The following is a 22,735-nucleotide window of genomic DNA, read 5'->3' on the forward strand; positions in this document are numbered from 1 at the left end:
TCTATATTCCTACTAAAGCCTTAAACTAAGCTCCTTGCTACCCCTCCCCACCCACCCTTGAACCTTAAACCCCTTACAAACTTTTACTGTTACACAAACATTAAACCTAGAAACTCCTTATCACTCTTTCCTCCCACCCATCTCTTCTTTTTTCAAAGATTTTCATATTTCTCTTTAAAATTTAAACAGCGAGCAGGATATTTCCTTGGCCATTATGTTAGATGTTAGACCTGGCATTGTTGGTGTGGTTCCCCTCTAAAGTTTTGTTTTCAGACCTCCTGTTTTTGCTGACTTTGATTTTGCTGGCCTTAGGAGTCTCACACGTTACCACTGCTAATCAGTGCTAAAGTGCTTGTGGTCTTTGCTTAAAACATGGAAACATTGGCTTATACCCAATTGGCATATTTAATTTACTTGTACATCCCTAGTAAAGTGCACTACATGTACCTAGGGCCTGTACATTAACTGCTACTGGTGGACCTGCAGCACTGATTGTGCCACCTGCTTAAGTAACCCTTTAAACATGTCCCAGGCCTGCCATTACAGAGCCTGTATATGCAGTTTAACCTGCCATGTGGACCTGGGAAAAACAAAAAAAAATGCCAGGTCCAAACCTTCCTTTTTAATGCGTATGTCACACCTAAGTTTGTCCCTGGACAGCTACAGGGCAGGGTGCAGTATATTTAAAAGATTAGACATGTACTTTTTCATTTTGCATGTCTTGGTAGTAAAAATACATTAGTTTTATTGTCACTAGTGCAAAGCCAATCTCTCCCTTTGGATAAAATTGAAGTTGCCTTCTGACATTTTATAAGTGTAATTTCCAAAAGGGAAGAGATACTTGGTTCGTGTTTGGTGTCTCTGGAATCCCAATTTAGAATCCTAATTTATGGTTAAGTTGGACTTGATATTACAATTCTGAAAATGGCACCTTTAGAAAGTTGCCATTTTCTTGCCATAGCCATTAGGTGCGTGCAGCCTGTCTCTGGTTACATGGATGGGTGTAGTTGTCAGTTGGGTTTTTTGTATTTCTTCTACACAGTCACACACAGGTGTAACTGGATGGGCCATCACTGGCAGGATGAGAGGGACGAGCTGGGCCTAGCCTCACTTGCACATGAATAGGCTGTGTCCTGTCTCACACAGGGAGCTGCATATCCCCTGTAGATAATCCAAAGAAAGGGCCTGGAAGGCAGGGAATGTGTGGACTTCCAAGGCATGCCTCTGGATGTTTCTTCCGACTTCAAAGGCACAACTGTGAATAAAAGAAGGACCTCAGACACCACCACTTCAGTACATTTGCATCTCTTGAACACAGAACCCAGAGTGACTCCAAGGGCTAACATGGCAGTGCAGGATATTAGTGTTTTTCCATAGCGGTGCCTTTGGTCTACAGCTAAGGAGTCTTCCTAGCCAGAATTTCAGTTTACAATATACTTGTTGCATACTATACAATCCTGAATGGGGCGCTCAATCTCAAACCCAATCCCCAACAAAACTTCTGGGAGTATTCGATTGTGTCAATTTAAATATCGATGGAGTGCATGTATCAAGTAAGTTTGATAAAGAATTGACTATTGTGGTCAGAGAAATGTGTACTGCAAGAAAGAGAGGATATGTTTAAAATAAGCTGTATTAGACATTGTTGTTTTGAAGAATATGACAGTATTCTGGGCAAACTGGTGTGAGTAGCACTGCTTTCCCCTAGAAGTTGTTTAGCAGTAAGAATACTCAGACCCTCACCCTTATTCTGAAAACACTGCAGGCCTCATGTCGACCTCCCAAAAGGCCTCATGTAGGCCTCATGGTGGACCCCAGTAAGTGATCCTCCTTTGCTGTGAAGGCAGTGTGCTGATCACGGTCAGGCCGGGAGGCTGCTGTGCTCTGAACAGGTGTGCACAGCCATACAGCAGGGTTCTGGAAAAAGCAGTGGTGTGCGGCTGTCTTCTGACAGTGATCCTTTTCTGGGCTATGGAGTCAGCAGCAGGTAGGCCCCTTGGTCACAGGTAGGCCATCTCTTTTTGGACAAATGAGTCTTGGGTCTGCCACTCGGGCTCTCAAGGATGAGGTGTTGATTCAGACCTCTTCTAGGCACATGTGCAGGATTGGCAACTGGGCATGTTTAGGGTGCGTCTGGGCTGTGGCAGCTGGATCCAATCAGGTGCACTTGAAAATAGTGGCACGCATTGGCAAGTGTCTCAATGTACCAGTGTTCACTTTCAGTGGTGTAGTGTGCATGAGCACACAGGAGACAGGTGCCAGGGCTCAGCCACAGACTCAGTCTGTCAAGACTGTTAGGCCAGTGCCACAGCTTCACAGATCTCTTATTCAGTGGGGCAGACCACTTGGGCCATAGAGGCAAGTGCCATGGGAGTGTCTGTAGGGTTACTTCAGACACTCAAGCAGTAGAAATTTGCTCAGGCACACTTTATCAGAGCTACATATCCTCTGCTTCGAGTCAGTCCCACTATTGAGTCTCTGGTGGACAGACTGCAATCATTAGGCTCAAATGCTTGGGTCCATACCAGTAGTCAGCTGAAATTGCAGTGATGGCTTGCTCCTTCTCCCCTTCTTCCAGGCGGGTCTTTCCAGGCATTCTAGGACAGGGAAAATAGTTCTTACTTCAGATCAGACTCCAGGTGATGACCCCCTCTCCCCTCAGGGAGGCTAGTTGTCAGGCAGACACCAGATCTGTCTGGATAATAGTGTCCTGGGTACTCAGTGGAGTACCCTCTCCTTGGTCAGAGAGAACTTGCAAGTAGAACAAAAAGTGGGTAAACTTATCCCCCGGTTTCTGTACGGATGACAGATCTGAGGTATATATTCTATGTCTGCTCTTGCAGAACCTTCTGAGGCAGGCTTCCTGACTCATCCTTTGTCTAAAGTGATGCTCCTCACATCAGTTTTGTCTGTCTCAAGGATGGAGCATACATAACAGAGGCAAAAAGAGGTATGAGCAGTCTCCACACAACTATTACCAGCCAAATCCGATGATGATTAGGAAGAGAGACAAAGGGGTAACCCCTTCTAAGGGACCCTGCACACTCTGACAACAGACACTCCAGTCACTAACTTTACCTCTGCCATTTACCAATTGGCAAATTCAGGCAAACCAATCAGCAGCCCTGTGTATCAAAGGGACATAATAACATTTCTAAGGTGAAGCCTATCTCCTCTCTCCCCACTTCAGTGTGTAGGTTCCTCCTTCCAATCTCAGTAATGTCAGCAATACATTTTCACTGTCTAGGAAGCAAACCTCATCACTATCGTCTCTAAATGAACAGGCCAGGCTCTTCCAAATGGAACCCTCAGGCTTGTGGCACTCTGATTCACTCTGAAAATCATCATATGTGTAACATGCTTACTACATCCATGGGCTTGGGATCTAAGTGTTACTATCTGGGTTCATCTGTAGCCACAGAGCTTTACACAAGTAGGCCAGTAGGCTTCCATTTTTAACACTGATAATAAGGTCTGGTCAAGCTATGATTTCTAAACTCACGGTATACTGCCACCACCTCACTACATGCATAAACCCCTGACAGGGAACGTTGTTCTCTGCCACAATGGAGGGTAAACTTGGAGTATTCCCAGAGGGCCAGGATCAGACTTCAGACAAAGAGTAGGCCTGGGATTTCTCAAACAAGCTATATTTGTGAGAGTTTGGGGCCAAAATCCCAAAACTGGGATATTAGGTTCTCGCTATTTGGCATTCAGTGCATGAAACACAACTGTATACCAGGCAGGGGACATTCTGGCCACATCAGTAAACTTCAAAGTTGAAGGTTATTTTAAAGCTGAGTTCTTAAGATAAATAATCTATCAAGTACTGGACACAGTGATGTTCTCTCAAGTTTCCTTCTTGATTGCCGAATGAAACAGTGACTTTTTCCAGTAGCCACAATGCCTCCTTGTTCAGTAAGATATATACAAAAGGTATTAAGAGTCCTTCTAAAGAGTCACAGTTAGGGAAAAAGAGAACCAAAAATCAGGAGCAAAATGATGACTGAGTGCACAATAAAAATGCTTAATAAATCAAGGGAATTAATATGTTGTGCTATATACTTCTCATACCTAAGCCTCCATATATAAAATGTATGCAAAGGAAAAAAGGTAGCACCATTTGGGATTGGGAATATCAAGTAGCAAACTCCGGGGAGGCAACCATTTTGAATAGGCACAGATGTAAAACAAGGCACACATACTTTTCCAGGAGAATGCTATTTCCACAAAATACCAGATGATGAAGAACCCCATGTTTGACATCCCTCAAACCTTTGGCCCCTACTGCCTCCTACATCCAACACTCTAGGACAGATGCAGAACGCCTCACCTAATGGCCATCACCACAAAGATGTCAAAGCCAGCCAGAGCAGATTGATGGGAAACCTGTCTGCTCCTTGCACAGTACCACGCCACAAGAGTTGTTACAACCATGGAGTTCCGTTCTGAAATATAATCTATTCATGAAAAGTATTGCATTAAGTTGCTAAGTTTGTTTCATGTGCTGCAACCCTCATGTTTATTGAGACAATGATGCTGTATTATAAGGAAGTATTAGTGTTGGATATGACACTCATTGATGTCTGGGTTGCAGCTTCAGACCTCTTTCATAATAGAGAGATTCTTCAAGAACATATTAACAAGAAAGAGGGCTGAAATTAACCCTTGTTTTCATTTTTGCCTTAATGCTTCTTTCTTTTTATATTTTTCTCTGGGTTCCAGGTAACATCATGCCCCATCAATGGATGGTAGTTCTAATAGAAAATGCTGTAAAACAGACTTTTCACCCTGGCTGTGCCCTTTCATTAATGTCTGTCAATTTGAACCAATGGTGAGAACAGGCCATGAACAGGCTTAAAATTGTTATATTATATTCTATATTCTAATTTCATGATTTACTGAGTGTTCCGTTAGTATTCTAATCCCATTAACATGAGGGTCCTATTTTAAAATTACATTGGACCTCTGATTTAATGCCTGTGAATTTTGACCCAAAGTTCTATGTATAATAATATGAACTTGTAAAGATTTTATGAATATTCTGTAATAAGACAATCCTTCTGTTGGAAACCAGCTTGTTTTTACCTTTTGATGGTTAGTGGTGCATCCAGTAGAAGGTACAACATATTGTAGTGATGTAAAGCAGGCCAAAAGACACAAGCTTAAGCACTCTATAATCCCTCTGCTACCTTGTGCCCTCTTTTGAAACACGTCCTAGTGCAGAATAGTTCTGTGCTGCCGTAAGGGATGCTTACAGCCACCTCCGACCGTTGTATTAGTGCAGGACGGGTAAGCAGACTGGTCTTCAAGGCAGGTTCAATCTGACAAGAGTGAACTAAGCTGTGCAGCAGCTTCTGTGTCATGATCTACTGCCGGAGAGCCACACCCCCACAACTTTCACAATTAGAGTGTCATCTCTTACTTCCATCTGAACCGCCATTTTTGCCTCATCAAGGCTAGAGGTTAGATATAGAGGGAAGTACGGAAATAGAGGAGGTATCCCCACACCATTGTTTTACTCTCACCCCAACTAAGTAAACAACAGGTAAAGTGACCACTGTCAGTTGTACAGAGTAGTGCTCTTTCAATAGGTCTAGTTCCTCTTCCAAAGGAACACAATGAGTCTTTCCTCTTTAAACCCTTCGCTGCCAGGCCTTTTCCCCCTCCTGTGGCGAGCCTTTTTTTGGCTATTTGGGGCAGTTCGCACTTAGGCCCTCATAACTTTTTGTTCACATAAGCTACCCACGCCAAATTTGCGTCCTTTTTTTCCAACATCCTAGGGATTCTAGAGGTACCCAGACTTTGTGGGTTCCCCAAAAGGAGGCCAAGAAATTAGGCAAAATACAGTGACATTTTTTTTTTTTTTTTTTAAAGTGGGAAAAAGGGGCTGCAGAAGAAGGCTTGTGTTTTTTCCCCTGAAAATGGCATCAACAAAGGGTTTGCGGTGCTAAAATCACCAGTTTCCCAGCTTTCAGGAACAGGCAGACTTGAATCAGAAAACCCAATTTTTAAACACAATTTTGGCATTTTACTGGGACATACCCCATTTTTACGATTTTTTGTGCTTTCAGCCTCCTTCCAGTCAGTGACAGAAATGGGCATGAAACCAATGCTGGATCCCAGAAACCGCAACATTTCTGAAAAGTAGACAAAATTCTGAATTCAGCAAGGGGTAATTTGTGTAGATCCTACAAGGGTTTCCTACAGAAAATAACAACTGAAAAAGAAAAATATTGAAATTGAGGTGAACAAAACATAAATTTTTCTCTACGTTTTACTCTGTAACTTTTTCCTGCAATGTCAGAATTTCGAAAGCAATATACTGTTACGTCTGCTGAATTCCTCTGGTTGCGGGGACATATAGGGCTTGTAGGTTCATCAAGAACCCTAGGTACCCAGAGCCAATAAATGAGCTGCACCCTGCAGTGCGTTTTTATTCTATACCGGGTATACAGCAATTCATTTGCTGAAATATAAAGAGTGAAAAATAGCTATCAAGAAAACCTTTGTATTTCCAAAAAGGGCACAAGATAAGGTGTTAAGGAGCAGTGGTTATTTGCACATCTCTGAATTCCGGGGTGACCATACTAGCATGTGAATTACAGGGCATTTCTCAAATAGATGTCTTTTTTACACACTCTCTTATATTTGGAAGGAAAAAATGTAGAGAAAGACAAGGGGCAATAACACTTGTTTTGCTAATCTATGTTCCCCCAAGTCTACCGATAAAAATTATACCTCACTTGTGTGGGTAGGCCTAGCGCCCGCAACAGGAAATGCCCCAAAACGCAACGTGGACACATCACATTTTTTTTAAAGAAAACAGAGGTGTTTTTTGCAAAGTGCCTACCTGTAGATTTCGCCCTCTAGCTCAGCCGGCACCTAAGGAAACCTACCAAACCTGCGCATTTTTTAAAACTAGAGACCTAGGGGAATCCAAGATGGGGTGATTTGTGGGGCTCTGACCAGGTTCTGTTAGCCAGAATCCTTTGCAAACCCCAAAATATGGCTAAAAAAACACATTTTCCTCACATTTTGGTGACAGAAAGTTCTGGAATCAGAGAGGAGGCACAAATTTCCTTCCACCCAGCGTTCCCCCAAGTCTCCCGATAAAAATGATACCTCACTTGTGTGGGTAGGCCTAGCGCCCGCGACAGGAAATCTCCCAAAAAGCAACGTGGACACATCACATTTTTTTAAAGAAAACAGAGGTGTTTTTTGCAAAGTGCCTACCTGTAGATTTTGGCCTCTAGCTCAGCCGGCACCTAAGGAAATCTACCAAACCTGCGCATTTTTGAAAACTAGGGACCTAGGGGAATCCAAGATGGGGTGATTTGTGGGGCTCTGACCAGGTTCTGTTACACAGAATCCTTTGCAAACCTCAAAATTTGGCTAAAAAAACACGTTTTCCTCTCATTTTGGTGACAGATAGTTCTGGAATCGGAGAGGAGCCACAAATGTCCTTCCACCCAGTGTTCCCCCAAGTCTCCCGATATTAAGGATACCTCACTTGTGTGGGTAGGCCTAGCGCCAGCGACAGGAAATGCCCCAAAACGCAACGTGGACACATCACATTTTTTGAAAGAAAACAGAGGTGTTTTTTGCAAAGTGCCTACCTGTAGATTTTGGCCTCTAGCTCAGCCGGCACCTAGGGAAACCTACCAAACCTGTGCATTTTTGAAAGCTAGAGACCTAGGGGAATCCAAGATGGGGTGACTTGTGGGGCTCTGACCAGGTTCTGTTACCCAGAATCCTTTGCAAACCTCAAAATTTGGCTAAAAAACACATTTTCCTCACATTTCAGTGACAGAAAGTTCTGGAATCTGAGAGGAGCCACAAATTTCCTTCCACCCAGCGTTCCCCCAAGTCTCCCAATAAAAATTATACCTCACTTGTGTGGGTAGGCCTAGCGCCCGCGACAGGAAATGGCCCAAAACACAACGTGGACACATCACATTTTTTCATAGAAAACAGTGCCTACTTGTGGATTTTGGCCTCTAGCTCACCCGGCACCTGGAGAAACCTAGCAAACCAGCGCATTTTTGAAAACTAGATACCCAGGGGAATCCAAGATGGGGTGACTTGTGGGGCTCTGACCAGGTTCTGTTACCCAGAATCCTTTGCAAACCTCAGAATTTGGCTAAAAAAAACACGTTTTCCTCACATTTCGGTGACAGAAAGTTCTGGAATCTGAGAGGAGCCACAAATTTTCTTCCACCCAGCGTTCCCCCAAGTCTCGTGATAAAAATGATACCTCACTTGTGTGGGTAGGCCTAGCGCCCGCAACAGGAAATGGCCCAAAACACAACGTGGACACATCACATTTTTTCATAGAAAACAGTGCCTACCTGTGGATTTTGGCCTCTAGCTCAGCCGGCCCCATAGGGGCAGAAATGGCCTAAAATAAATTTGTCCCCCACCCCCTTAACCCCCCCACCCAGGAGCGACCCTTGCCTACGGGGTTGCTCCCCATGCGTGACATTGGCGCCAAAAAAAAAATCCCCGGTGCCTAGTGGTTTCTGCCCCCTTGGGGGCAGATTGACCTAAAATCGGCCAATCTGCCCCCAAGGGGGGCAGAAATGGTCTAAATACAATTTGCCCCCCAGGGGAGCGACCCTTGCCTAATAGGTCCCTCCCCATCTCTAAAAAAACAAACCAACAAAAAAAAAAATTGCCCTGGCGCCTAGAGGTTTCTGCCCCCCCCCCGGGGGCAGATTGGCCTAATACCAATAGGCTGATCTGCCCCAGGGGGGGCAGAAATGGCCTAAAATAAATTTGCCCCCCCACCCCTCCCAGGGAGCGACCGTTGCCTACAGGATCGCTCCCCTTGCGTGATGGCGCAAAAAAAAAGATCCCTGGTGCCTAGTGGTTTCTGCCCCCCTTGGGGGCAGATTGACCTAAAATCGGCCGATCTGCCCCCAAAGTGGGCAGAAATGGCCTAAATACAATTTGCCCCTCAAGGGGAGCGACCCTTGCCTAAGGGGTCGCTCCCCATCTCTAAAAAAACAAAAACAAAAACAAAAAAATTGCCCTGGCGCCTAGTGGCTTCTGCCCCCCGTGGGGGCAGATTGGCCTAATTAAAATAGGCTGATCTGCCCCCATGGGGGGCAGAAATGGCCTAAAATAAATTTGCCCCCCAGGGGAACGACCCTTGCCTAAGGGGTCGCTCCCCTTACGTGAAAAACTAACAAAATAAAAACTCCCTGGTGTCTACTGGTTTCTGCCCCCCTTGGGGGCAGATTGGCCTCATAAAAATAGGCCAATCTGCCCCCAAGGGGGGCAGAAATGGCCTAAATATAATTTCCCCCCTAGGGGAGCGACCCTTGCCTAAGGGGTCGCTCCCCACCTCAAAAAACAAAAACTAAAGAAAAAATATATATATATCCCTGGTGCCTAGAGGTTTCTGCCCCCCCTCGGGGCAGATCGGCCTAATAATAGGCCGATCTGCCCCCAGGGGGGGCAGAAAAGGCCTTCAAAAAAAATTCCCCCCGGGAGCGACCCTTGCCCAAGGGGTCGCTCCCTTATGTCACTTTCATAAATAAAAAAGGCATCCCTGGTGTCTAGTGGGCGTTTTGACAGCCGGATTGCTTTACAATCCGGCTGCCAAAACAGAGAGAGAGACTTCAAAGGGAAGGAAATAAATTTCCTTCCCTTTAAAGCCTCTCTGCCTCCTCCCCGTGATCGGAAGAGAAATGCAAAGCATTTGTCTTCCGATCATCGCGCGGGAAGCTCAGCTTCCAGCGCGAAGGGGGAGGCATTGTGATTGTCAGTGCGCCCGCGCTGACGTCACAGGGGGGGTGGGAGGGTTGGGGGTGGAAGGGGAAGGGCTTCCCCTTCCATCCCTGACTTGGGGGGGTGGGGGGGAATCCCACAGAGGGAGCGCTAGCGCTCCCTCTGGGCTGGGTGCCCAGGACGTAATGGTTACGTCCTGGGCACAGCAGCATTGTGCCGCAGGACGTAACCATTACGTCCTTGGCACAGAACCGGTTAAAGCCATAGTTGCTTGTTGATGCTGTTTGAGCTTGAGAGTGGTATCGTGCGCAGGCTATTGGTGAGAAGGGGTAAAAGTCTAAGCTCCAGGGGGAGAGTTTGCATATGGAATGACCGAAGAGCATTGACAATTTTAGTAACTGTCTGTGTTTGGTTCACAGTTACAAGCAAATGCTCCAAGAAAGCCCTACTTTTGCAGATCACCAAAGAGTCCCTGACATTTAGTTCACTTCCATCTCTGCTTGTTGAGTTGCCAGTTACAAAGAGTGGTGCTAGGGAATCGAGAGAATTGTAGCAACTTTTTATGAATGCATGAGACCTCTGCCCTACCCTTCCAGTCACAGAAGCTATGACCTGTAGAGGGCTTGAATTTCAGCAGTTAAGGTAAAGGTACATCAAACTCTATCTTACAATAATTTTGAAGGTTAAAGGTATCTTCTTTAAAGGCCAGGTTGTGAGCAGGTCCTATAGTGACCTTTTAAAGAACAGGAAGCTACCAAGGTTGCAATAATTCTGTGGGCTACTTTAATATCTTATAAGAGCATGAGACCATGAGGAGAATGAGATTTTCTGACCAGTAGATTTTGAGTAATTTTGGAGGTGTTCAATCTCAGTTCCAAACATTGACACCGCTACCAAAGAGGAGAAAACTTTATCACGAAATAGGTATGGGTAAAGGAAATTATGTTGATTTATGAAAATAACAAACAAGTTACTTACCTTCAGTAATGCTTTTTCTGGTGGGTACAGTATCAACCTGAGGATTCCTGGCCTTTTGATTTGCCCCAATTCGTCAGCATTCCACAGAAGTGTTTTTTGACAGCTCTCCCACATCGACGAGGATGTCACAACACCCATGGCTCTGTACTCGACCTCGCATGACAACACTAGAGCCATCACCCTTGTTGGCACGCTGACCTCAGTTTCCACCCACTTTGTATGTTCCTTTGAGGCAAATAAGTGGAACTAACTCAATATTTTAATGACAGTTCGCAAAACTTTAGACCAAATATATAAATATAAAAACTGAAATTATATGTACAAAACTCTTTTTGATATATGCAGACAAGAACGGACAGGTGGGTGGGTCGGTGCCGAATCCGCAGGTAGATTCTGTATCCACCCAAAAAAGCATTATTGAAGGTAAGTAATGTGTTCTTATGATGCATTCATCTACCTGCGGCTTCCTCACCTTTTGAATAGAGTACCCAAGCAGTCCCACACTCAGAGGAGGGTGCATGTCTACCTATGCCAAAAGATACTTCAAAACAGAATGAACAAAGTGACCGTCCTTCCTCACTTCAGTCTAATCAATAGCATTTTGCAAAGTGTGATGGGAAGCACAAGTTGCCGCTTTACAGATGTCAACTACAAGTACACCTCTAGCTAAATCAAAAGACGTAGCTCTAGTAGAATGAGCTCTAATACCTTCAGGAGGTTCTTAGTGAGCCATGACATAGCAGATCTTGATGCAAAGGATGATCCATTGTGTTAATGTCCTCTTATGCACTGCTTTTCCTTTAATCTTACCCACATAGCCAACAAACAGCTGATCGTTCAGCCGGATATCACACGTTCTGTCCACATAAAAGCTAGCAGTCCTTTTGGGGTCTGTTCATTGAAGCCTTTCCTACTCTTTAGATGGATGTGTAGGAGGATAGAAAATAGGAATGTGATAGCCTGGCCCAAATGGAAGGGAATAACTACGTTTGTAAGAAAGCAGCCCTGGGTTTTAACACCAACTTATCAGGGTAAAAAGTTGTCAAGGGAAGTGAACACTTAGAGCCTGCAACTCACTAACTCATCTAGCAATCATTATAGCAATCAGAAAAACTGTCTTAAAAGTAAGTAATCTGATTTGGGCCCTGTCTTGTCAAAACTTCAGCAGAGCTCGAGGAATCAAGGGTATGGGGGGAATGCATAAAAAAGCTGGGAGCCCCAGTCCAATTGAAGTACATCCCCCAATGTTCCCTGAATCAGCTACTGGAGGCTGCAGAATGACAGGCAGTGTGCGTTCTCTCGAGTGGCAGAACGTTCTAGCTGAAAAATGTGAAGAACTGCTTCTGGATGAAGACACCACTAGCGATTGACTGGAAAAAGACTGCTGAGACTGTCTGCACGCAAGTTGAGAACTCCGGCTAGATGATTTGCCATCACACAAATCTGATGATCCTGAGCCCAGGAGTTGCAGAGCCTCTTTGCAGAGAAGATACTACCCTACTCCTCCCTGTTTTTTTATGTACCACATTGCAGAAGTATTGTCTCTTGAGACCTGCAACGACTGACCACAAATGAAAGGGAGGAAGGCCTTGAGAGCCAGCCGTATTGCCTGCAATTTCAATAGATTGGTATGAAACAATCATTTTTCTGGAGACCAAAGTCCTTTGATTTCCAGATCTCCCAGATGGACTCCCCACCCTAGAGTGGAGGCATCCATTATTACTGTGGCCACCAAGGTGGAGGGCAAACTGGCTTCTCTTAAGATAGATTGCCAGCCACACCTCACCATTGAAGATCCACTGCAATGTCTGACTCTTTGAGATGCCCATAGAGATGAAATCATTGCCTGCAGAGGCACAACTAGTGGGCCCTCATGTGCCAGCGTGCATGGGTGACCAACAGAATGCAGGAGGCTAATAGACCTAGAAGGCTCAAGATCTTCCTGACTAGAACCATTGCTACATTTTGAAACATCGGAATCATAGCCTGAATGTCTAGAATCCAATGAGAAGGAGGGTAGGCTGGATTCACTGTAGTTTCCAGTACTTACCCTATGAATAGGGTGTGCTGAGAGGGCTCTAGGTGGGTCTAGGGCCTGTTGATAGAAAAGCCCAGGTTGAGCAATACCTGAGTTGTCAACTGCAGGCAATGCAAAACCAACTATGGAGACTTAGATTTAATAATCAATCGTCCAGGTAACAGAGTTCAAGTATTCCCCACCTTCTGATATGTGCTGTGACCACTGCTATCACCTTTGTGAACACTCGAGGTGTAGAAGTAAGACCAATCAGGAGCACCACAAACTGGTAATGTTGAGATCCCATCGTGAAGTGGGTACACTCTACCCTTCCTAGAATTTCCCCCACCTTTTCCTCCCCAACAAGTTTTTTGTTTCAAAGACCATCTTCTGCTCCTTCAAAAGGAGGTTTTATCCCTAGTCCAAACAGGTGCATTAGAGTTGGTTCAAGAGCAGGAACGTAATCAGAAATGCTATTCCCATGCATCCCACCTGTGCGATCGCAGAATGGGGATGTGAAAATACGCATCCTAAAAGTTGATCGAGACCATTCAGTCTTCTTCCTCCAGTGCAAGAAGCACCTGTGCTAGGGTCAACATTTTGAACTTTTCCTGCTTGAGGAACCACATGAAAATCCTGAGGTCTAGGATTGGATGTAAACATCTGTCCTTTTTTGGAACCAGGAAGTACCGCAATCTCCAGCCCAGCGCTCTTCACCGCCATGGCGGTCGGAATGGTGAAGTGGCGGATGACCGCGGCGGTCATAATTCCATTTTTTTTCCACCGGCCTGTTTGCGGTCTTACCGCCACTTTACCACCGACCGCCAGGGTCATAATGACCCCCTTAGTCTCTTTTTCGAAGATTTTCTTCAGCGGGACGGACCTGCCAGTCCAATCCGACCTCCTAGAGCCCTTCTCCGGATACGCGTCGCGGGAATCCTCGGTGGAGATTTTTACCTTCGGACTTAGTCGTTTTTTCGAGGTGAAAATCCTTCGACCGGGGTAAACCTGGATCTTGATCCGACGTCCCTGGAGCCCTCCTTGGATACGCTGGCTGGGACGTCAACTTTTTACCTTCGGACTTAGGGCCAGATGTAGCAAAGTAAAATTTTGCGAGTTACAAATTGCGAGTTATACCGACTCACACTTTGCAACTTGCAAAATTTTATGCAGAAAGGTGTCTCGGACACCTTCTGCGACTCGCTAGGGGGTCGCAAAGACCCACCTCATGAATATTAATGAGGTGGGTCGCATTTTGCGACCCCATAGCGAGTCCATGCACTCACAGGGATGGTGGCCTGCTGGAGACAGCAGACCTCCATGTCTGTGACTGCTTTTTTAATAAAGCAGTTTTTTTTCCTCTTTTTGCAGCCCGTTTTCCTTAAAGGAAAACGAGTTGCAAAAAGAAAAACTTCCGAAACCATTTGGTTTCGGTTTTTTCAGAGTAGGCAGTGGTCCATAGGACCACTGCCTGCTCTGAAAAAACATTTTTTTCGGCATTCACAAAGGGGAAGGGGTCCCATGGGGACCCCTTCCCTTTTGCGAATGAGTTACCACCCACTTCAAGTGGGTGGTAACCGCGAGTTGCTTTGCGACCGCATTCGCGGTCACAAAGGGCCAGATGTAGGTAGGAAAAAAATTGCGAGTCGGAAATTGCGAGTCTTTGCGACTCGCAATTTCCGACTCGCAAACAGGTATCCAGCAAGAAGAAGCGACTTCATTTTGCAACTCGCAAATAAAGTCGCACCGCAGATTGCAAGTCCGCTGTTTGCGAGGTCGCTTTTTGTGACCTCGCTAAAAACGAACACGCAAATTGTGAGTGGGTGTCGCAAATTGCGACTGTGCCGCAAATTGCATGCAGGTGCAGCAGAACACTCTGGAAAACACTTCCTGGCTCTTGATGATGACATCACAGCCAGGAAGTTTACAAAGACACCTGGGAGGAGGGAGGACCACACCCATTTCCAACTGCTGAACAGCCAATAGGAGGAACAGCAGCAACAATGGAGGAATCAGCCAGAAAGAGGAAGATCACATTTTCTGAAAAGGAACTGGAGGTGCTGACGGATGAATGCTGCCAGCACCATGATCAACTTTTTGGAAGATCAGCCCTCAGTGTGCCTGAGTTGGATAAAAGGAGGATTTGGACGGAAATCCAGGAGAAGGTGAATTCAATGGGGGTGAGCCACAGGAGCATAGATGAACTTAAAAAAAGATGGTATGACCTGCGCTCCAGGACCAAGGAGAGGGTGGCAGAGCGCCTTCGGGAGATTAGGGGCACTGGAGGAGGCCCATCTACCGTCCCACCACCCACACACATGGAGGAAAGAGTGCAAGAGACCCTGGAGCCAGAGGCAGTGTCTGGAATAGGAGAGCTGGACACGTCATCAACCAGTGAGTACCATGAAACATGCATGTACACCCATATCTGCCATACCCCCACCCACCTAGTACACAGCAGCATGCACAACCAAAATAGCTACATTTCAGAGTAGCAACCACCAGAATGGTGCATTATGGGCAATGTAGCCCAGTAGGCAGCTGATAGGCAACAGTTTATTAGGAAGCATACAACAGATGGTAGATACTGACAGTGTGTTCCCTATGTCCCACAGGTCTCTCACAAGACACCACCACTAGCCACACCGTCCAGGGTGTAGAGGTCATCCACCAGGCAGCACAGGACCCAGGAGCAGCCACTACAGGGACCTGCACCACCCGACCACAGTCCCCTCCAGATGCACCATTGGCCATAGTGGAGATAGACCCAGCACCCGGTCCCAGCCACAGTGGCAGCCAACAGGACACAGATGCTCCACCGCGTCGCAGGCGACGTGTCCATGTCCCTGCAGTGTCCCAGGGAGATGTAGGGGACTCCTCCATGTCCGTCGCTGAGGCAGCACTCATCAAAGGTCAGCGCCTGCAGACAAGGCACATGAGAATCATATCAGGGGCTATGCGGCGAATGGAGAGGAATCAGACAACAGGGCAGGCACAGGTCCACACAGAGCTACAAACCCTGAACAGTAATGTAGGTGACCTTGCGCTCTCCATCAGGCAACTAGTGACTGAACTTGTTAAGGAGAGAGAGAGTGCAAGGCGCAGTGACCGCCAACTAATCCACCGACTAGACCGCATGGCTGCCTCCATCGTCCACCTGGCTGTGAATACCACAGGGCTGTCATGCCGCACAGTCAGTTTACAGGTCGACATGGGCCACTTTGCCAGCGATGTGGCTCGCGGCCTGGGACGTATAAGCCACGCTGTGGACATGATGGAGGCACGACAGGTGGCTAGGGGCGAGGCAGACACGCCGCAAGACAGTGAGGAGGGCTCTACTATCAGTAGTGAATCTGCCACAGACACCAGGGTCTTGCGTAGTGGAAGTGCACAGCAGGGATCTGCAGACGCTCCAGGCACCAGCCATGCTGGGCATCCCAGGCGTAGGACGTGAGCTACGCACCTACAAACAATGAAGGCACATGAGGTTAATGTGTCCTCATAGCAGGTGGACTTTTACAGCCCCTGATCAATAGTTCATTTCTATAGTTTTTTGGTTCACTTCATTAAAGTTCTTGTTTGTTCGACTTCACACCTGGGCCCTTTGTGTGTGACATTCGTGTGTGTGTTGAAGGTTACCAAGTACCTTCCAAAGTATTGGTTTGCAATGTGGTCCCGTCTCTGTTTGCCTTGATTTGCAATGCTTCTATCCCCATGATGGCGATGTGGTAGCACTTGCTCGTCTTCCTCCGAATCTGGGTCTTCAGGGGTGAGATGTAGCCCACGTCTGGTGGCAATGTTGTGCAGAATAGCGCATGCACCAACGATCTTGAATGCTGTTATTGGGGCATACTGGAGGGCACCTCAACTTCTGTGGAGGCATCTGAATCTTGCCTTCAACAGTCCAAAGGTCCTCTCTATAACATTTCGGGTCCTCCTATGTGCACTGTTGTATCGCCTCTCTGTCTCATTGCTGGGTGTTAAGTACGGGGTAAGTATCCATGGTCGTAGTGCATAAGCACTGTCACCTGCAAAAATGAACAATGTTAGCAGGGCATGGATGGTTTCCACATTGACCTGTGTGTATGTCTGCAAGGTGTATTCAGCAATACCTAGGAGATATCCGTCTCCAAACTCCCCACGTTCTAGGCATTGTTGTATCCCACTGTGCCTGAAAATGTAAGAGTCATATGTACTCCCTGGAAATTTGGCTACCATGTCAGTTATAACATAATGGGAGTCACATACCACCTGGATGTTCAGTGAGTGGGGATACTTCCGGTTGCGGAACAGATATTCCAGATTTGCAGGTGGGCATATTTGTATATGTGTCCTGTCTACACATCCTATTACATGTGGGAAGTTGGCAATCCTGTAGAATTCCAACTTGGTGCTGTTGATTTCTGCCTCATTCCTGGGTAGGTATATGTATCTGGACATGTGTGTGAGTATGGCATCTAGGAATGCTCTGAAGAACTGTGGGCGTGCACTTTGAGATACCCCACCTGCCACAGCAATGACCCCCTGATAGCTACCCGAGGCCAAGAGGTGCAGTGAGCATAGCACTTGCAAATGTGTGGGGATGGCGCTGCCGCGCACAGTCTGGCGTTGAAGCTGCGGATTGAGTAGATCTATTAATTCTAATATTGCTGCACTGCTGAGTCTGTATTTATCATAGATCTCCTCCTCAGTTTGTTGGAAAAGTGTCTGTCTGGTTCTGTATATCTTCTCCTGTCTCTGGCTCCTCCTCCTCATCTGCTGTGCAGCGTGGGCTCTCCTCCTCCTTGCTATCACATATATCTCCGCCATCTTGAGTAACCCAGGTGCCTTCTGGGTCTCCTTTTATACTTTGGTTCTGGTTACCACCTGCTCTGAGTTAGTGGTAAATTGGAAGTGCAAAATGGGCTTTTTGCGACTAGTCGCAATTTGCGAGTGGCTATTTCATATGGTTTGCGACTCTCAAATTGCGACTTCCTATTTGCGGGTCGCAAAATGGGGTCCCTATTTTTGCGAGTCGGTAATGGCTCGCGGCGCAATTTGCGATTCGGAAATGGGGTTTTTGCATCCCATTTCCGATTTTGCGGGGTCGCAAATTGCGATTCGGGCCATTTGCGACTCGCAAAATTTTGCTACATCTGGCCCTTAACTCCTTACTAAGGTGTCTAATGCAGCCCTTAAGGGGAACACAGTACCGCAGTCCTGGCACTCTGCCATTTTTGTCCTGATCTATAAGAAGGGTGATTGAGGAGGTCCAGCTAATTATCAGTTGACCTCCCTTCTGGACAGAGCCAGGAAGGTTCTAGGGAAAGTTTTGCTAAACCACCTCCAGGGGTGGGCTGATGCCCAGGGTGTGATAACAGAAATGCAAGCTGGGCTTTCGGTCCTGGGTGGGAACCATCATTCAGATCATCCGACTTTACTTGATTTCATATAAATTCACAGTAATCAGGAGGTCCTCACTGTATTTAGTCTTTATAGACTTGAAAGTTGCCTTTGATTCAGTGGACAGGGGTAAATTATGGAGGTAATTGATGGCCATACGGGTTGATGCCTCCTTAATAAAAGTTATAGCGGCACTGCACTATAGGAGTGCACAGATCTCTTCCAGGTACAAAAGGGCTTCTGGCAAGGCTGTGTCCCAGCACCGCTAATCTTTAGCCTTTACCTGAACAATGTGGTCCTCTTCCTCCTAGTAGAACAGCTAGATGTCCCTGTTGTAGCTGGTAGGAGGGTCCCAATATTACTATTTGTGGACGACTCAGTACTTATGGCATGCACAGAAAATGTGGTCCATAGGCTGCTTGCCTGCTTTGTTAAATTGTGTGAGGAAAGATCACAGACCATCAACTGCATGAAGACCATGGGGATGCCCTTACAGCCCTCTCCCAGTCTTTAACAAAAGCTAGCAATTAATCATGTACCAATTGAGGTCACTAGCACTTCGATTATTTAGGTGTGCGATTTTCAGATAATTTAAACTGGGACTGCCAATTTTGAAAGGCAGCTATAGCCCTCAAGCAAGCAGCGGGGGCAATACTGAAGTTCAAGTGCAAGGCTGGAGCTAGGAATATCAGCATCATCATGGAAATATATGTACAAAAAGCAGTGGCTGCAGCACTCTTCGTGGCAGAGCTCTGGGAATCTGCAAATACTAGTGTGCTGCAAGTAGCTCACAACAATTTTTTGAGTAGACTACTGGGCCTCAGGCCGGGAACCCCTTTGAAGGCTCTCTTTGCAGAGCTTAGCCTGGTGCCAATATCAGAATTAGCAGCCTTAAGACCAACATTGTACTGGGTGAGGTTAGTATGCATCCCCAGCGCAGCAGTGTATTTGGAAACCCTTGAAGAGGTCATCGCAAGTGGCGGACCTGGGGAGCGCTCCTGGGGGGCTCACATCAAAGAGACCGTAGGGAACCTTCGGTTAGAGGCTCTTTGGGTGGATTCGGGCAGAGTTAACCAGGACATTGTGGGCCAGATAAAAGATCGGTTTTGAGAATTTAAGAAGATGAGGGTGCACCTGGAGCTTAGGGCCGATTTGATTACAAGTAAATATTTTAATAATGTCCATGATCTAGCTCCTCCAGATTATCTGGATCTGCTGCACCCAAATTGAAGCATTCCCTATACATAAAATACTGTGGCTGTGTTGCCTTTAAGAGGCTATTTGGTCCATACCCGATGGATGGCGGCAGGACTGGGGTATTGTGATTGCACCCCTGAGGAGGTAGACAATGTTGGCCATTTCACCCTGTTTTGCAAGAAATTTGATGTGGCAAGGTGCCGGTGGCTCTACCCCCGTTTTAAGTCTAGTGGAGCAAATTGTACTAAAACTGCATTAGCATTTTGTACAAGGCCGGGTAATATTAGTGCACACAACTTGATAGCCTCATATATATGGGCCTCCTGGCCACAGCTGCGGGAGCTACCAGCTAAATTAGGGCTGACTGACCTATACGCTCTTATAAGGCCATAGCTACCATTTGTGAGATGGAATTACTGTTCTCTCACGTATAAATGAGGCTCCTTTTACTTCCATTTAAAGCCTTGTGACAATAAAATTATCGCTGTTTATATTAATCGCTATGAGCACAAGCACTTATTCTCTCGAGCCCCCTTGTAAAGGCCTGGTACTGAACGGGGCTTGCTCCCTTTTATAGATACGAATGGGGGGACGTATTTATTTATTTGTATAGATGCACATGGTTTTCCTTTGAGTAATGAACTGTCCGGGCGGAGATCATTGCTGCTATTGTGTTAGTAATTATGACTAATGATTTTATATGTAACTAAGTTTTTATTGTCTGTGTGTATTTTTTTTATATTATTGTAGGCTTGTAGCTGAAACAATTAAATTAAATTAGATATTGGAGTTTACCAAATTCAGAGGTCTGTTAGGCATTGCTATCAATTGGGCTAAGTTTGTCTTGTTCCCCCTGACGGTCGTGACTGAGGAATTTGCTTCTGAGTTTCTCCTCCAGGAAATTGGTGAAATGCCTAGAGATTTAGCTTAGTATGAATACAGAAGATCTGTGGCGGGGCAATTATGGGCGCCTGATGACCTGACTGAAAGGGTGCATGGTTTGCTGGAAAAAAAACACGCTTTCCTTGACCAGAATGCTGGCAATTACTAAGATGGTATTGCTTCCTAACCTTCTATACCTATTTATGAATTTGCCATTCCTACTACCACTGGTCTTCTGCAGGAGACTTTGATCTCACTTAGCATCTCTTGTGTGAGCGGGCAGACCACCCTGAATTGCTTGAAATGTGATTACCCTACTGTTTGAGCAGAGGGGATTAGGGGCACCTGACATGGACCTGTGCTATTACTGTGCTCAGGTGCAATTCGGGCATACAGTTCATGGTGTACCCTGTGCTTGAACATGACCACATTGCCCATTTCTCATTCCAGACCACACTCTATATGATGCCCATGCGTCTGCGGATGCAGATAAACACTGTGGCCCGCATGCTAGGGGCTTGGCATGACCTCAGCAGACAGGGCCAATCGAAAACCCTCTACACTCCCTCAATACCACTTATTGGGCACTTCCTGCTGCCAATTACACTGGATGCTGGCACTAGATCCAGAATGTGCACACTTCAGCTTATGACTATGGGGGTGATGTACCCAGAGGGCAACAACATCACTCAGCAGCAGGCCCTCTAGGGGCCTGCAGTGTCCTTGCGAGACACATTCACATACTACCAATTGTGTGCAGCACTCTCACGGTCCCTGCTACACACAGATTAGCAACAATATTATGGACTCCAGGAAAGGTAACCGGTCTGCATCCCCCAACCTAATGGGAGTGGGAGAGGAATCTAAATTTCACCTTTACAGGTGAGCAGTGGAGGTACTACTGCCCAGTCAAGAGTCCTTTCCCAGAACTATAGATTATGCTTGGTATACTCCTACTTTCTGCACCATTTATATTGCAAACTGGAGAAATTGCACAAAATGGGCTTACTTGAGGATTTGTGATGCATGTGCTCCTCAGTGCCTACTGCAGACTTCCTCCACTTTTTGTGGGATTGTCCTGGAGTGCAGCGATTCTTGTTGGACATCTTTGTTACTATTGAGGACATTACAAGGCATGTGGTGGAACGCTCACCGCATGTAGCATTATCGAGTTATGTCAAGGGTATCTTGCCTGATGTGCATAAACTGATGACGATGCTGCCATTGCTAGCGAAGTGCCAGGTTGCTATGCACTGGGGTAGTGGCCACTGTCAATAACAGTTGTCTGTTTACTGAGACTTGAAGCCTGTGAAATCTTAACCCAAGGATATCTAGTCCCGCCTGGAGCGGTGCTTGACTACCTAAGCTGCAGAATGTAAGGACACGAGTACTGTGGCTGAGAACCTCCCTCAATGTTACAGGTCCCTGAGACATGACTGACTTTAAGGCGCTGGAAATCTGCACAAGCAAACCTTGGCACATGCACTCCTGACCCCTATATGTAACACTATCCTTTTGGGCACTTTGCATAGTGGCCCACCCTAACCCTTCTACCCTTGCTTTTTCCTGGCCCCCTTTATGATCCCTCCTTCTTACTCCTGACAGGCATTGACACCTCTCACACAGTGTTTGTAATAGGTCAATTGTTTTTGGATGGATGCTTTTTGCTGCAAATGCCCTTTTCTTTCCCTGTCATTCAAAGCCATTACCGGTGTGAGTTCCATTGGTATAAGGTCTGGTGTGTTTGTCACTTGTGTAGAAGAGGCTAAAATAACTGTTGAATGATGCGACACCTGAGCAGATTCAGCTGACGTCTGAGAGGGAGCAACTGGCACCGGTGACAACTGCTGAATGTTGACTGGTGAAGGAATACCCTTTCTCGTACTGGCATAAAGGGCATGAACAGCGCCTGCTGATACTGGTCCGGAAAACCTCCTAAGGAATATGACAGCGGACCCATGGGGCCCACAGGTGCACCAGATTGAGTGATCGCTCTGTGGAAAATGCTGTACATAGCATTTAAAAAGTTTGAAGGATCAGATCCTGGAGCAGGAAAAGCTAGATATCCCAGCTCCTGTTGAGGAGGTTGAGGAGGCAGAGGAGGAGCTGTATCTATCACTGGCTCCAAATCAGGATGTCCAGGCGAAGTCGGTGGTGGTCTCAGGCTCGAAGGTGATGTTGGAGAGTCCACCAAAGATGGAGCCAGAGTCACCTCACCTCGATCGTCACTCGACCTTGGATGAGGTGGCACTGGCTTCGGAGACTCACCTCATGAAGAACAACATGAGGAATTATGATACCGCTTCTTCTTATGCTTCCTCTTGGATGACTTTGAGGAATGGGGAGATGACGACTTTGAACGAGGACAAGACTTTCGACTTCCTCTCTTCTTCTGTCTCGCTTTGGTCATGAAGAGTTTCACCTCTCTCTCCTTCATAGCTTTGGGGTTCATCTTTTGAGAAAATGAGCAGGCGTCGATGTCGTTTTTCGAATTTAGTCACCAAAGACAGTCTTCATGAGCATCCGTGATTAACACTATGATCC

This window comes from Pleurodeles waltl, chromosome 12 (assembly GCF_031143425.1).
Source record: "Pleurodeles waltl isolate 20211129_DDA chromosome 12, aPleWal1.hap1.20221129, whole genome shotgun sequence".
NCBI lineage: Eukaryota > Metazoa > Chordata > Amphibia > Caudata > Salamandridae > Pleurodeles > Pleurodeles waltl.